Genomic DNA, 15503 nt, shown 5'->3' with positions numbered 1-15503 from the left:
TGGACACTGTCTCTTCTTAAAATACCTGCATAAAAAAGTCCAGGGGGGAAATTGTAGGATCCCACCCCTAGACAAAGAATTACAGGCAACTAATGACTTCTGGGATAAGGACAATTATCTTTCCCAGTAGTGAGCATCCTTATTGGCTGCCCAATGCCATATGCACACACACACACACACACACACACACACACACACACACACACACACACCCTAAACAAAGTCATCAGGTTGTATTTAGATATATTTATGCATACACATGCATGAATTCATATGCATTTCTATATATGAATGTATAAAATCTAAGAAAAAGAATCTATCAACTTGAGAGTGAGGGAGGACATGGCACATGGGAGGGCAGGATTCAGTCAAGGCAGGGTAGCTGGGAGGGGCTGGAGTGAGGAAAAGCAGAAGGGAAAGTGATTAATTCTATTTCAATTCAAAACTTTACCCAGAAATAAAATATGGACTTATTCTGAACCACAGCAGCCAGCAGCCAATGCTGCAGCAGCAAATGAAATTTTAAAATGCAAGTAACTTCGAATGACAGCTTAAGCTGGTTTAGAAGGTGTCTGTGGATGAGGAGTATGTAGTAAGTAGAAAATAGCTTGGCTTCCGGAAGCTCTAGAATTAGATATGAAAGATTTAGTGAGTGAAAAGCATCCTGGAATCCAATCCTCTCAAATATTCATCTTCATTCCTACTTATTAAGAAGCCGTGCCCACCAGGGAGAGATATAGAGAACAGGAAATGAGGTCATTCTGCTCCTTTTGTTGATGTGGTCCTATTGAATATTTCCATCTGAAGGTCCAGCGCTTCTTGGGAATATCCCGTAATACTGAACTTGAAAATTCAATCTACAGAGAACCACTTTGAAAAGAATATTTTGTTTGATTCTTTACAAGTGATAAATAGACCCTTCGCATCTTCTTTTCATGCAGTACAGGACCTTATTTCATGGTATAATGCCGCCCACCCTCAGCCTGAGTCTTCCCACTTCAATTAATCCAAACAATGCAATCCAAACAATACAATCCTTAACAGACACGCCCGGAGACGTGTTTCCATTAGTATTCTAGGCCCTACCACCAGACTATGCATTTAACCACTAAGCTATGTGGAGTTTCAAAACTATTAGTTTAGAGCAGTGGTTCTGACCTGGGGACACTTTGGACAATATCTGAAGACATTTTAAGCTTGAGCTGTCCTTTGTGACATCTCAGGAAAGTCTCTGCCAACTTTGCACATCCTACCTCTATTCAGATAAGCCCCTCCACAGGTTGACCACCTCAGTGACAACATCCTCACCCAGATCTGGATCTGAAGCAAATGTTCACATAACTCCTTCTATTATCTCAGTGAAACTACTTAGCCCATTTGAGGCCATGATGTAACTTTGAATCTAGCCAAGCCTGCAATTAATTAGTACCTAATGTAAATCCTCCCCACTTATTCAAAAATAAAATGGAAAGAGGAAGCTAAAGCAAAACCAGGAAGAAACAAATGGCCTCTAGACCTCTGACTAGCCATTATCTGTAAATATTATGCTGTCTACAGCCTAAGAAAAAAGTCAAATACATGAATATTTTCTCTCATTAGAATCTCCAATATGGCTACAGTGGACAACACAGTTGAGGGAATGCCTTCGTTTCTTGAGTTGTTTGACATAATTTGCTTTGTGTGCTCTCACATTGAGCTGTTGTTGCTTGTGCAAAGCAAGGCCACTCGGTTTTATGTGTCAAGTTTCCTCTGCTGACATTATAGCCAGACAATATGAATATAAACTCAGCAAAATCATGCACCAAGTGTTTTATTTTAAATACAGTAGTAATCTCTGGGGTTGGCAATCACAGAGAACATGAAGAACCTCTAATATCTAGGGTAAATGCTGATGACATTTTCACATTTTCTCCAATTTGTTTTCTAAAGTTTTGATTTCTAATTAAAATTGATAAGGAGGAGCCTGGTATGGTAACAGGACTGAGGCCAGAGATGGGTAGTGAGAATGATAGAATTAAAAGGGGGACATTTATAAATGTGAATGTTCCCCATTTAAAGAGATAGTAAACCCCTTCTAAGAAAATCAGAATTCAACAAACCCAAATGTGAATTTGCCATTGCCAAACCCAGTCTCCAGGTGGTTTTTCTTTTCCTACAGAGACAAGATTGTCAGGACGTCAAGCACCTGACTGAACTCTGCACACTGCACTGTGAATTCCAGGCCTATGTGTGTCATTCTGGCCAGCTGTTTCCAATTTAACATGCTCTTTCTCTCCAGATAGCTTTACAAATAGCTAAGCACACTTTATGTGGTGACCCAACCAGGAAGGATGTGTCAGATTGCTTAGCTGCAGTCCTCCTTACAAACACTGTCTGCACAGGCACATTGTGGCCAGAGGCTCGTCCCAACCACACATTCCCACACAGTGAGCACACACTGAATCTGAATGGGCTGGTTCACTCTAATCATCTTACAAGATCTCCAGGTAAAGTCTAGGCAACCTCATGAATAGGGAATTTTTATGGAAATGAATATTAAATTTGGAATGTAGAACCATGAAGAAATAACAGATGTAAATGAGCAAGAAGGGAAAAGAAGAGAAGCCAGGTGGTTAACGCCCTTGTGATAAATGGAAATGGATTGCAGCACAATTGCCCTCTTGGTAGAAACAGAAATATTGTGGTCGTAGGAAGAATTGGTGGCCAGCTTTGTCTTTTCCTGGCCCCTTTTATCCCAATTCCTTGCTACCTTACTGTCATGCTGACTCAGAGACATTACAGCCCCAAAGAATCTTACGTGTCATGGAACAAACTATGAACTACACAACAAAAAAGTAGACCCAACCATGAAATCATATCAGATCTGAATGGTTGTTTGTGCTTAGAAAAATGGAGGGAGGGAGGGAGGGAGGGAGGGAGGGAGGGAGGGGGGAGGGAGGGAGGGAGGGAGGGAAGGAGGGAAGGAGGGAGGGGAGAGGCACAAACAGGAAAAGGATTGGCTACAGGAAGAAAGGCTGATGCATAGAATGGTGATTAGCTATCAGAACTCTCAGAAAGTGCACAAAGTTCAGTTTCATAAATAAATCAGCATTGAACCATCCAGCTACAATTAAATCTGCATTAGATCCCATAAATTTTAAAAGCTTTCGGATCATCCAGGGTGGGCAAACACACACATGGCACTACTGTAAAGTCAGCATGCACCAGCTCCACGGGTTCTCTATATGATTTAAGATAAGGGTTCTTAAGCCAGGCGGTCATGGCGCACACCTTTAATCCCAGCACTTGGGAGGCAGAGCCAGGCGGATCTCTGTGAGTTCGAGGCCAGCCTGGCCTACAGAGTGAGTTCCAGGAAAGGCGCAAAGCTACACAGAGAAACCCTGTCTCGATAAAACCAAAAAAAAAAAAAAAAAAAAGAGAGAGAGAGAGAGAGAGAGAGAGATAAGGATTCTTTCATCTGTAAAACCATCCAATGACATTTTTAACAGCTCAGACTGAAAAACATTATAAATTTGAAGCTATAATCTGAGTTCTCAAAATAAAAATATCCTGTCTATGCAAGAGTTCCTTGGAGACCAAAATAAGGATAGAACCAAACATGACTGGCCAAAAAAAAAAAGTTAATGAAATGATTCATTATTCCTAATAATGTTCTGCTGTGTCTGTAGACTGGAGCTCAGCATAATTGTTGTCAGAGAGGCTCCATCCAGCAACTTATAGGAACAGATACAGAGACCCACAGTCAAAGATTAGGCGAAGCTCAGGGTTTCCCACTGAAGAGGGGAAAAGGATTACAGGAGCCAGAGGCGTCAAGGACACCACAAGAACATGGCCCACAGAATCAACTAGCCAGGACTCAGAGGGGCCTGAAGGGATAATCAGGGAGCTTGTATGGGTCCAACAGACCTAGGTCCGCTGCATGTATGTTATGGTTGAATAGCTTGGTGTTCTTGTGGAACTTCTAACACTAGGAACGAGGGCTGTCTCCGACTCTTTTGCCTACTTTTGAGGGACATTTTTTTCTCCTACTGGGTTGCCTCATCTGGCCTTGATATGAAGGTATGTGCCTCGTCTTAATGTAACATGATACACCATTTTTGGTTGACACTCCTGGGAGACCTGCTCCTTTCTGAAGGAAAATGGAGGAGGAGTGATCTGGGAGAGAGAGGTGGTGGGGGGGAGGGGGAGGAGAGGAGGGAGTGGAAACTGCACTTAGAATGTAATAGATGAGGGAAGAGTAAATGGATTAATTAATTAATTAATTAATTAATTAAAGAACTAAGAAGGAAGAAACCAAAGTAACTTAGCTTTACAACTTACTCATGATTTCTTCTCCAATGTCCTTTAATGTGAAAAGAGAACTCATGAACTATTTGTAAAAGGGAAGAAAAGGAACAGGAAGAGGAAAAGTGGATTTTATCATAGTTCCACTTGGTCTAAGACTAAAGGATGTGTTGAATTATTAGTCTGTATGGCAGAAAAAGTGAAGGGATTATTTACATAATTGGTATTTCCAGGTCATACCTCAATCTGGCTGAAATCAACTTATCCATAAAATGAGCCTGACAATACTGTCTATAAAAAAACACTTAAAACTCCTGGTAGATGGTGGAAGTAATTATATGTACTCTGTGATAATGCTCCACTTGTGCATGGTCGGCTGCTCCTTTCAGATGTTAAGGCACTGAATCATTTCCAAACCTGAAAGCTTAAGCAGACCCCTAGGTAAGGCACATCAACCTTGGTGACGTGTTAAATTTGCACGTGTGAGTGATTAGAGTGTAATTTAAAGCAGTATTCTCTGAGCAAATCTAAGATGTATTGGGCTTGGAAATCTTTACTTTATAGTAAATTATGATAAACTAAAAGTACAAAAGATAGACAGAATTAAGGACTTTAAATAAGGAGAAACATGCCGTTGTAGTTAATTCTCAGCAAGCAGATTATGACAAACATAATTGTCTTCATCAAGATGTACTTTAAGAGGTAGCATCAGAAATGCATTACAAGTCCAAAATGCCACCATCAAAAACAGATTTTACTTTATAGCACTTGAATTCTAATTTATATATAATTACATTCAGAATAAATATTTAGAAAATCAGTGTAAAATATTGATTATATTTCTTGAATCCAATTTTATAATGTGTGTATGTATTTATTCTAAAATAAATATTTTAAAAGCCATTTTACAAATTATCCTATGGGTTCAACTTAGAGGCTAAAAATGATTTAAAAAAAAATTATAGGACACAGGAAGAAAAAGATCTGGAAGTCATACTATTTTAACAGTAAGATATTGATGTAGAGGACAGAAGAAGTTTTGAGTGAATGAAGTCCTGAGTGAATATGTTCATTGTTGACACGGACACAGCCATGACAAGGACCAAGGCCTCAGACTCACAGGAAATTGGCAAAGCCTTTTCCCATGTGGGTCAGGTTTGGAACTGGCAAAGGCTTCTTCCTCTGGTCAAACTATGAGTGTTTACTGTGGATTGATCAATGTGTGTAAAAACTATCAACTGTGGCTTCTTCCTCCCAAAACTGTGCACCTACAGAGACCTCCTACCAAGAATGGTTAAACACACACACACACACACACACACACACACACACACACACACACACACACACCATGATGGTGATAACCCTCTGAAACACTAGCCTCCCCAATAAGCCTTTTTTTCTATAAGTTGTTTTGGTCACGAAGTCTTATCACAGCAATAGAAAAGGAAATAAAAGAGCAAGCTATACCTAAGTGTGCAATAGTGACACTTGTACCTCAGGGATAACCAACAACTACCTTACTGAACTTAAGGTACACTCAACAGGAGTGAATTCATTGCTGCTTCTGTAAACCCAGCCAACTACCCCTGGCCTTGAGGTCATGAGCCTCAGAGAACAACCTACTACTGCTTCATTTCTAAACCTACATACGTAATTCCCAACTGTACCCTAGATATCATCCTTACATCCAAAGATAAGGGTAGCTCTTATCTCTCAGAAAAGAAGTTTCATTTTGCAGAAGGTAGAGTCCAACATAGAAATCCACAACTGGTCAAATGTAGAAAACAATTGACTGCGGGGTGTCCATCTCCAATTGCTACATCTACAACACAATCCTGTCACCTAAGGCTCAGGGAATATCATGGAAGAAGAGACAGAAAGATTATAAAAAAAAACCAAAACTAGGAAATCAACTATGAGAGGGTGTCTTCTCTATATGACAGGGAGCTGCACCCATAAAATCTTAGCAATGTGGTCACCTAAACAAAAATTACACAATGACAATACCAGTAGACAACCAACATGGTTGTGGAAAAAAGTCTCTCAAAGTTCTACCTGTAGATGAAGAGTTACAAGTATTTAATGACTACTAGAAGGGGAGAACAAGTCTTCTCTGGGGACAAGGCTCTGAATGCTTGTCTAATTCCAAGCAGCCATCCCTAAACTTGTATACATAAGAGCACTAAATGGACACAGCAGGGAATATTTATATATGCACGTTGCCTTAGTTTGCTTTCTATTGCTGTGACTAAACACAATCACCAAAAGCAATTTAAGGAAGAAGAGCTTTGTTTGGCTTACACTTCCACATCACAGTCCATCACTGAGGAAAATCAGCGTAGGAACTAAAGCAGGATCCTAGAGGCTCCTAAAACAGGAATTGAACAGAAACATGGAGGAACATTGCTTACTGGCTTGATCCTCATGGCTTTCTAAGCCTGTTTTCTTATACAGACCAAGACCGCCCACCCAGGGGTAGCACTGCCCCAGTGGGCTGAGCCCTCCCATGTCAATCATTAATCCAAAAAATGCCATATGACTTACATACAGGCAAAATGATGAAGGCATCGATTGTGGGAGGTTTCTCTTCCCTGATAACTACAGCTTGTGTCAAGTTGACAAAATACAAATCAGGATGTGTGTGTGTGTGTGTGTGTGTGTGTGTGTGTGTGTGTGTGTGTGTGTAAAACAATAACAATTAAAGAAGAAGGGGTCATGAAGTTGAAACAACAGGGGAAAATCTGGAGGGGGAAGAAAGTGTGGGATGGAATTGGTGTAAATATAATACTAATATATGGAATTCTCAAAAAACAATAATAAAATAAATGTTTCTTTTTAAAAAATGTAGAATTAGTCCCCATCCCAGGGACTCACAAGAGAAGTCGAGAAGTCTCTGTAATTAACAAATAATAGGGACCCTTTTTATATTTCTGCTTGAAAATTTAGAATTTAATCAAATCCTCCTAATAATGAAATCAGTTCCTCAGAAAGCAAAGGATGTTCACATTTACTAAAAATATGGCTCCACTTTATTGCTCTTGTTTGTGTGGTAGGGAAAGGCTGGGGATCAAATCCAGTATTTCTCATATACTAGGCAAGCACTTTATCACTGAGCTATTTAACACGGCTATTCTGGGCATTTTTGAGATCCAGAATTGCTGTATGGTTTATCTAACAGTGATTATACCATTAAACCCAAAGACAGAAGGATCCCAAATTTCAGAGACACAAACCTCCTTCAATTCCACTACTGTTCATGCTGGGCAGTTACTTTTAAAACAGGTCAATGGATGGTACCTAAACTGTATCCACTAGAGCTGTGGACAAAATCTGGAAAGAGATGCTAATTATTTGTCTCCTCAGCCCAATCTCATTTTCTGTCATACAAAATTTACTTGACCTCCTTTTACCTGTAATCATGCCACAGATTCTCCCTTTGGTCCTTGTAATTCAATTCTTGCTGATTCGCTGTTCCTTTAAAAATATTTATCTATCTATCCTTCAAGAATTTCATATACGTACATAATGTGTTATGGTCACATCCACTCCTCCATTTCCTCTATCCCAATGTCCTGTGTTCTCTCTCTCTCTCCCTCTCTCCCTCTCCCCCGCCCCTCTCTCTCTCCCTTCTTTCCTTTTCTCTTTTTGGTATTGATTGAATCCAATTAGTGTTGCTCATATGCACATGGATGTGGGACTACCCACTGGAGCATGGGCAACTTATAAGGGGTAACACCAGAGAAAAATTACTCTCTCCCTCAACCACCACCAAATGCAGTAACGCCTCACATAGGGGTAGAACTACCCACTAACCATGCTGTGATTTTGACTAGCTAAATCCTGTGCTGGTAACCATGACTACTATTCATGAGTGCAACAGCCATGTCATGTCCCAAAGACACCATTTCACATCATTCCTCCCATTCTCCAGCTCTTACATTCATTTTTATTTATTTATCTCTATTTTACGTCTATGGGTGTTTTGCTTGCATATACCTATGTGATTTACATGTGTGCCTTGAGCCTGAGGAGCCAGAAGAGGCTGTCAGATTCCAGGAGACTGACTTTAGAGATGGTTGTGAGCCACCATGTGGGTGCGCCAAAGCACTAATCCATCTCTCTAGCCCCAACCTCTTACATTCTTTACACCCCATCTTCTATAACACACCCTGAACCTTATTTGGGAGGTTGATACAGATATCTCATTTAGAGCTGAACACTCCTACACACCTTATTCTCATCACTTAAGCCAGTTATGAGTCTCTGCATTAACTGCTGCCCACTGCAAAAAAGAAGCTTCTTTGATTGAAGTTGAGAACATTCTAGATGAATACTTAGACATGTATAAAGATAAGTGCTGTAAAGGCAGTTTGACAACATGACCGTTTATCAAAATAAATTAGTAGGTTTCCCCCTAGGGCCTATAACCACTCTGACCATGGGCTTCTGACAAGGTTTATACTACCAGGCATGCATTTCCTCATGTGTAGCAGGCCTGGAATGCAGGAAGAGAGCAACTGGTCACCCATAACAGTTGTTGCCACTATTGCACCCATGCAGTAAGTGGAAATGTTGTCTAAGTAGTTATCAGTTTGCATTGTTCAGGGAGCAGTGACCGAAAACACACTGCGCATGTTCATACAGATGCATGTCTTTAAACATTTTGAATTTGGGGTTGGTTGAATCTGTGAATCTAGAGCCTGTGAATGCAGAAAGCCTACAGTACTCATTTTTCCCCACTTTGTATAGAGGTATAAGTGATAATATGACATGAATCTGACCAAGTAAATTGAAGAAGAAAAGTATTGGGGTGGAAACGATGACTACTAGAAAAAGTTTGTTTTCCAACTAAATGGCTACGCGTAACTATTGCTGTCACCCCTTCATTCTGCTTTGACAGCAGGAAGGAAGTCCTGACCCAAGAAAGCCCAATGCCACACAGTTAAGAAGCCCACAGGCAAAGCAGCGTCCCAGGACAATGATGAACACCTGAGCCACTGCTGATGTCTCCAAGCCAAGGCACCAGCACAGAGCTACTTCCCTCCAGACTTCTTCCCATGTGAAAAACCTTTGCTTCCTCTCTTAGCTGTATTGCTTGACACTGAACAACAGTGCATAAGCTTGCACATCAGGAAATTCAAGGGAAAACCCAAACTGGAAAGTCTGCTGGTGGCCTTCTCGTGACCCATCAGTATACTCCCCTGATCTCATTGTCCCCATCAACATTTCTTACCTATTCACAGATATCAACAATCCCCTTTCTACAATTATTGTGGGATTCTCTGTCTTTTTGTTACATATCAACCAATCTTGGCCTCAAACCACAATATTTGTTCTGTGATTTAAATAAATAAATAAATAAACTTAAAGATAAATCATGTGATAGCAATAGATAAAAAGATATGAAGACTGTTTAGTAAATTATCATAGACTTGGAATGACATAGATAAAAATGTGTTAGACCAATGGTTCTCAACCTTCCTAATGCTGCGACCCTTTAATACAGTTCCTCATGTTGTGGTAACCCCCAACCATAAAGTTGTTTTCATCGATACTTCATAACTGTAATTTTGCTACTGTTGTGAATCATATTGTAAGTATCTAACAAGCAGGATATCTGATTTGTGACCCCTGTGAAAAGGTCGGTTGACCCCAGTGGAGTCGCAACTCACAGATTGAGAACCACTGCATTAGAAAAAAAGGATACCTACAAAAGGGTAAAATAATAGCTTGCTCTTGTGTATATTGAGGTGGAACTCTACCTTAAACATTTACATGTTTCAGGCAGCGGCAGGAGACTTTGCAAATGCTGGTACACTGAGGAGCTGAAGAGTGTATAGTCAAGGAAGCAGAAGGGCAGTAAAGTCCAACTCAGGCAGAAAAAAAATTTTTTTAAGCTGGAAATGCACCTCAGGATTAAGAGACTGGGAAACCTAGAAGATGGATTATAACATCTGAGGACAAAGAGGATCCCAAACTGCAGATAAATTTACTCTTTAAATCCCCAGGATCCCTGCAAGAATTCTGAAAATACCCTGCATGCTTCCTTCAAGATAGATAGACATTAGCATTATGCAAGTGGGGAAATTAAAATGAGACAAAGCAAAACAAAATGAAAGGGAGACTTTCCAAAATGTTGGCCAGAAAATGAGGGCTTATAGAACTAAATCCAAGAGACATGAAATATATGTCCTTGCTCTAGTGTGTTTCTCTGGATCTGTGAAAAAGCACTGACCAAACCAGCTTAGGGGAGGGAAGGGTTCATTTGGCTTACACTTCCATGTCACAGTTCATCATCAAGAAAAGTCAGAGCAGGAGCCTAAAGCAGAGACCAGGAAAGAATGCTGCTGCTTCCTGAATTGAGCTCCGTAGCTTGCTTGACTTTGCTTTCTTAAAACTATCCAGGACCAGCTGTCCAAGGGTGGCCCACAGTGGGTTGGGCCCTTTTACATCCATCATTAATCAAGAAAATGCCTCACTGACTTGTCCACACATGGACCAAGCAGTCTAACGGAGGCAATTCTTCAGTGGAGGCTCCTGAACCAACAAAAAACTAACCAGCATAGCATAGTCCTCCTTCAGGAAAAAAAGACTAAAATCTCTCCAGAAGTCAATATTGGACCTCAAAGGAGACATTTTAATGTAATTGTGACAAACAGGCAGTGTTTACCGCCATAACTCAAAGAAAGGCACCGCCACATTGCTCCTGAAACAGGGAGATGCAAGGCAGCAGGAAGGACTATCTCTTGCTTTTTTGTGCAGTTCTGAAATCAAGCAAAGCAAAGCATAAACCAGCTTCCCTCTGCTCAATGCCTGCCTCCCCTGGGGCTTACTCTCTGTACCCTCTCCTTGAGAAAATCTAAGAAATCACCAACAAGGAAGCAAACTTCAGTCACGAAAATTCCAAATTCTTAGTTTTCTTTGTTCTTGGTCTATCTTGTTGAGATGTAGAAAATGAAGTAAGGATGGCCTTACTTGTGACCTTACGTTAACTTGGAAAAAAGGCACTTTCATTTGCACGACGGCCACTCTTCTAACCAGTTAGCCCATGCAATCATCTTATAGGTTATCTCATAGCTATCTCGTAGGTAACAACTGCTCTCCCTACCTGAGAAATGAGAACCAGGATGGAGAGCTTGCACACCTTGCAGAAGAGACAGCAGGGTCCACCAAGGCTCCATTTAGCTGTGCTGTCTGTCACAGAGTCCTCCTTCTGAAGCCGTTCTTCCAGTGGAATCTCCATCTTTGTGGTCATTCCAACTATTCCAGAAAAAAAAAAAAGAAAGAAAGAAAAATAACAAAACAAACACTGAAGACAGAACAAATTACACGTGACAATATGTCACCAGTTGGTAATTCCACAACAGTAGCTGTAGGAAGTTATTCTTAATACTACAAGAATATCTTGCACTGATTTACTTTGAAATGGTCATATTTTATGAACAGTCTTTTAACGCCTTGGATGAAGCCACTGTTTGTGACATTAGCTCTTAGGTCAGTACTTGCATAGTGGATTTCTTCTGCTAACCTGCACTCCAAAAGCAGAGTACCCTCAGCAGTTAAGTCTTCACCTCTTGAGTCAAGATTGTTATTACGTCTTCGGTAGAGATAAGAAAAATTGTCTTGGAATGCCATCTTCTTTCTATTTTTAAAGACTTTAGTTTATTTTAAATTGTCTATATATGGGGTAAGGGAGTTATGCACATAAATGCAGTGTCCAACGAGACCAGAAGAGGGTGTAAGATTCTTTAGAAGTGGCATTAAAGGAGGTTGTGAGCCACCTGACATGGGTGCTGGTACTGGAGTAAGGGTAGAACCTGTAGAAGATGAACAATGGGAGGAAGACACCTGGGAACATATTGGGACTTGGTCTCTCCCTCCACTTCCTCTTAGGTTCCTGAGCACTATGAATTAAACAGAATTTCTGCTATGGGTTCCTGCCATGTGTACTATATGCCAAACATCCTGAGCCAACCATTAAATGAAGCCTTTGAAACTGTGAGCCAAGATAAGCCTTTCCACCCACTAAGTAAATTAGTCAGTTATTTTTAGTAGTTTTTCAAGCTGTTTTCCATCACTGAGTGGGTTGGCATATGCAATAACCTTTAACATAATTTCCAATTTTAAGTATACTTGATTGTATAAAAGCAAGGTATTAACTACATTTACTACTTACTCATCACTTTCTATGTACTGGGATATTATAAATTATTCATTATTTCACTCAGTCCTTATGACATACACTCTAAGACAGATTTTGTTATCCCAATTTTTTTAAAAAGCACCTAAAAAGGTAAGGAGGTGTTAAGTAGTCTGTGTATTGTTTAGAGCAGCGGTTCTCAACCTTCCTAATGCTGTGACCCTTTAATGCAGTTCCTCATGTTGTGGTGACCCCCAACCATAAAATTATCTTTGTTGCTGCTTCATAACTATAATTTTGCTACTGTTGTGAATCATGTAAATATCTGTGTTTTCTGATGGTCTTAGGCAACCCCTGTGAAAGGATAGCCCAGCCCCCAAAGGGGGTCACAATACACAGGTTGAGAACCACTGATTTAGAGGGGCCTCTAGTGCATGTCTTTATAATCATGATTTCATGTGGCTTTTATCCTAACCATAAGGTCCCATGCAAAGATAGCCTTAACTTAGAAACTGAGAGACTATAGCTCTTGTTGAGCTTGAGCTGAAGCTAACCCCTGCCCTTCAACAATAAGGGTAAGTCTCTCACATTGCACACAGATCAGTGGCAGCAACCTTCTAAAATCTCCTGGCAGAAAGAGAATAGACACAAGAGATTTCACAAGAGTTCTCAAAGCTTCTACCTAAAACGACTGTGCATCATTTCCACTCGCCGATGAAATTCAGTCCAAGAGCAAGTCCAATGTCCACTAAGCAGAGATGCAGAATCCTCATAACGAAAACACAACACAGAGCTGATGAGTTGGCTCAGTGGGTAAAGTGAGGACCTGAGGATCCAGAACCCATGTAAATCCAGACAGTAATACACATCTACAGTGTCAACATTCCAATGAGGAGGTGGGAGACAGAGACAAGAGAAACCCCAGAAGACTTTCTACACTACTGTGAAGAACAAGAGACCCTTTCTCAAACAAGAAGGACAACAGGAACTGACACCTGAGGTTGTCCACATACACATTGTGACACGTACTCAGACACAAAAATATGCACAGTTGTGTACACCCACATTCATATACACAAAGTTTAAAAAGATACAGCATGGCTTTTGAAACAAAAACTGCATCACAAAACCTTGCTTCTTCTTCCTGCCTTACTTCAAACCCTCTCATTCAGCATCACTATCCACTGGTCTCTCTGGCTTCAGACTCACCCTGCATCTGTCCTTTGTCACAATGTGCTACTTCTCTCTTCCTCCCTGTCTTAGTGCTTGCCAGGTGCACATCTGCTAAATGAATGTCCTCAGTTAGGTCTGGGGATTTTCTCCACAAACAGCTCTAACAGCCCCAGTGTCCAGGGATCTACCTCTCTGGCATTAGTTTACATAGATATTTCCTGAATTTACTGAGTGACTTGAGTCTGACTCGAAAAACGTGCATTCCATACTCAACAGCAGATTGCTTGAAGGAGGGAGGGCTCTCTACTCTTGGGTAAAAATGTGGTCTAGTCATATGTGAAGTTAACTCAAGAGACCAGGCTTTAGGAGTACAGCCTCTACTTTCTCTAATTCCTTGTGCCTACCTATTCTACATCCTTGTCATGCATGTAAAAGAAATGGCCAGGATATGACCTGTGCTGCTTTTATGTAAAAAGAATAAACAGATTCTGTATTGCTGAAATTTCTGTCACTTTTAAGACTTGCTTTAGGATTGCTGAGGCTTTGTGCAGATCTGTATAACCGCTATAAAAAGAAGTTTACAACATTACCTGATTTGTTTATGGTGTTCATATAAAACTTCTTTAAATTGTGTAGTAAATGTGTCATTTGTCAGATCTAAAAGGATTTAACTCATTATTCTGAAAGGGTGACTGTGATGGCCTTAAAATGATCATTTTTCAATACCAATTAGGTGTTCAGATATTTCCTTAGAAAATAAAGTATCTACTCTTAGATATTTCTTCTGAAGTTTAGACCCATGTATCTTGACCCTATTAAACATCCACTCTCAGGTATCCCTTAGTCATCCCACATGTCTAATTATGTCAATCATTTCAAACAGGTATATTCTTACACCTTCACCCAGAACCCTTACTCCCAGATCTGTCACACTCACTCAAATACCCAGGATTAAAACCTGGGAGCCAAATTGACTCTGACTCCGATCACCTCGTTTTATCAGAATCTCTCACCTTTGTGCTTTTCAAATATATCAATATCTATCATTTCCAACTATGTCCTGGATTATATCTCACTACATTTTTTAGCAGCCTCATCAGTGGGCTTGTTGGTTCACAGTGTGATATTTATGAAATGCAAATCCCTTACAGACTTTATCACTTGAACTTCTGTGATCCTAATACTACCATTTACCAAGTCTAGTCTAAAATCACTTGATAAACATCTCATGTAACAATTAACTTCTCATAACCACCCTGCAAGGGTATACTCATAGTATTTATTACTAGGTGTGAGAACATGTATGCGCAGAAAGCCAGCATTATTAGCCCAAGGACACAGAACTAGTATCAAGCCTCAAATTCAGAGAGTCTGCCTTCAGGGCCCACCTTCTTAATCTCTACTTACATTGTTTTTTATTTTTTTTTTATTTGTATTCAGTGCACAGAACTGATTATTAGCTTTCAATCCAGGATAAATTTCAAAGGTATACAAGGCCTTTTGTAATATGTCTTATCCATCTCTCCTGCATCTCTCCACTCCTTGATTGGTCTCAGTTTTATCCAAACATTTATATCTGCTATGTGTATCATGCTCTCTCAGGCTCTCCAATACCTTTATGTCATTATTTATAGGGGTCTTTTTTTTCTTATACTGATCATTTCTTCTGATTAAGTTCAGATCTGACCTCCTTCAGCAAATGTTCCTGTCCCAAGTGCTGCTCCCTTGAGCATAATTTCTATCTCCTGGAAACCATATCTTTATCAGCCTTAGTACCCTCTTTCTGGTCTATTTTTTCATGTGCTATTAAGCTTTGTAGAAACAAAACCTATTTTTCCCCTGTAATATAGGAACCTATATGAGTGCAGAATGCAAAGCAAATGATAGAGGCAATTTTCCATAA

The sequence above is a fragment of the Peromyscus californicus genome, unplaced genomic scaffold (assembly GCF_007827085.1).
Source record: "Peromyscus californicus insignis strain IS unplaced genomic scaffold, ASM782708v3 Scaffold_9__1_contigs__length_137607984, whole genome shotgun sequence".
Lineage (NCBI taxonomy): Eukaryota > Metazoa > Chordata > Mammalia > Rodentia > Cricetidae > Peromyscus > Peromyscus californicus.
This window is presented reverse-complemented; position numbering follows the sequence as displayed.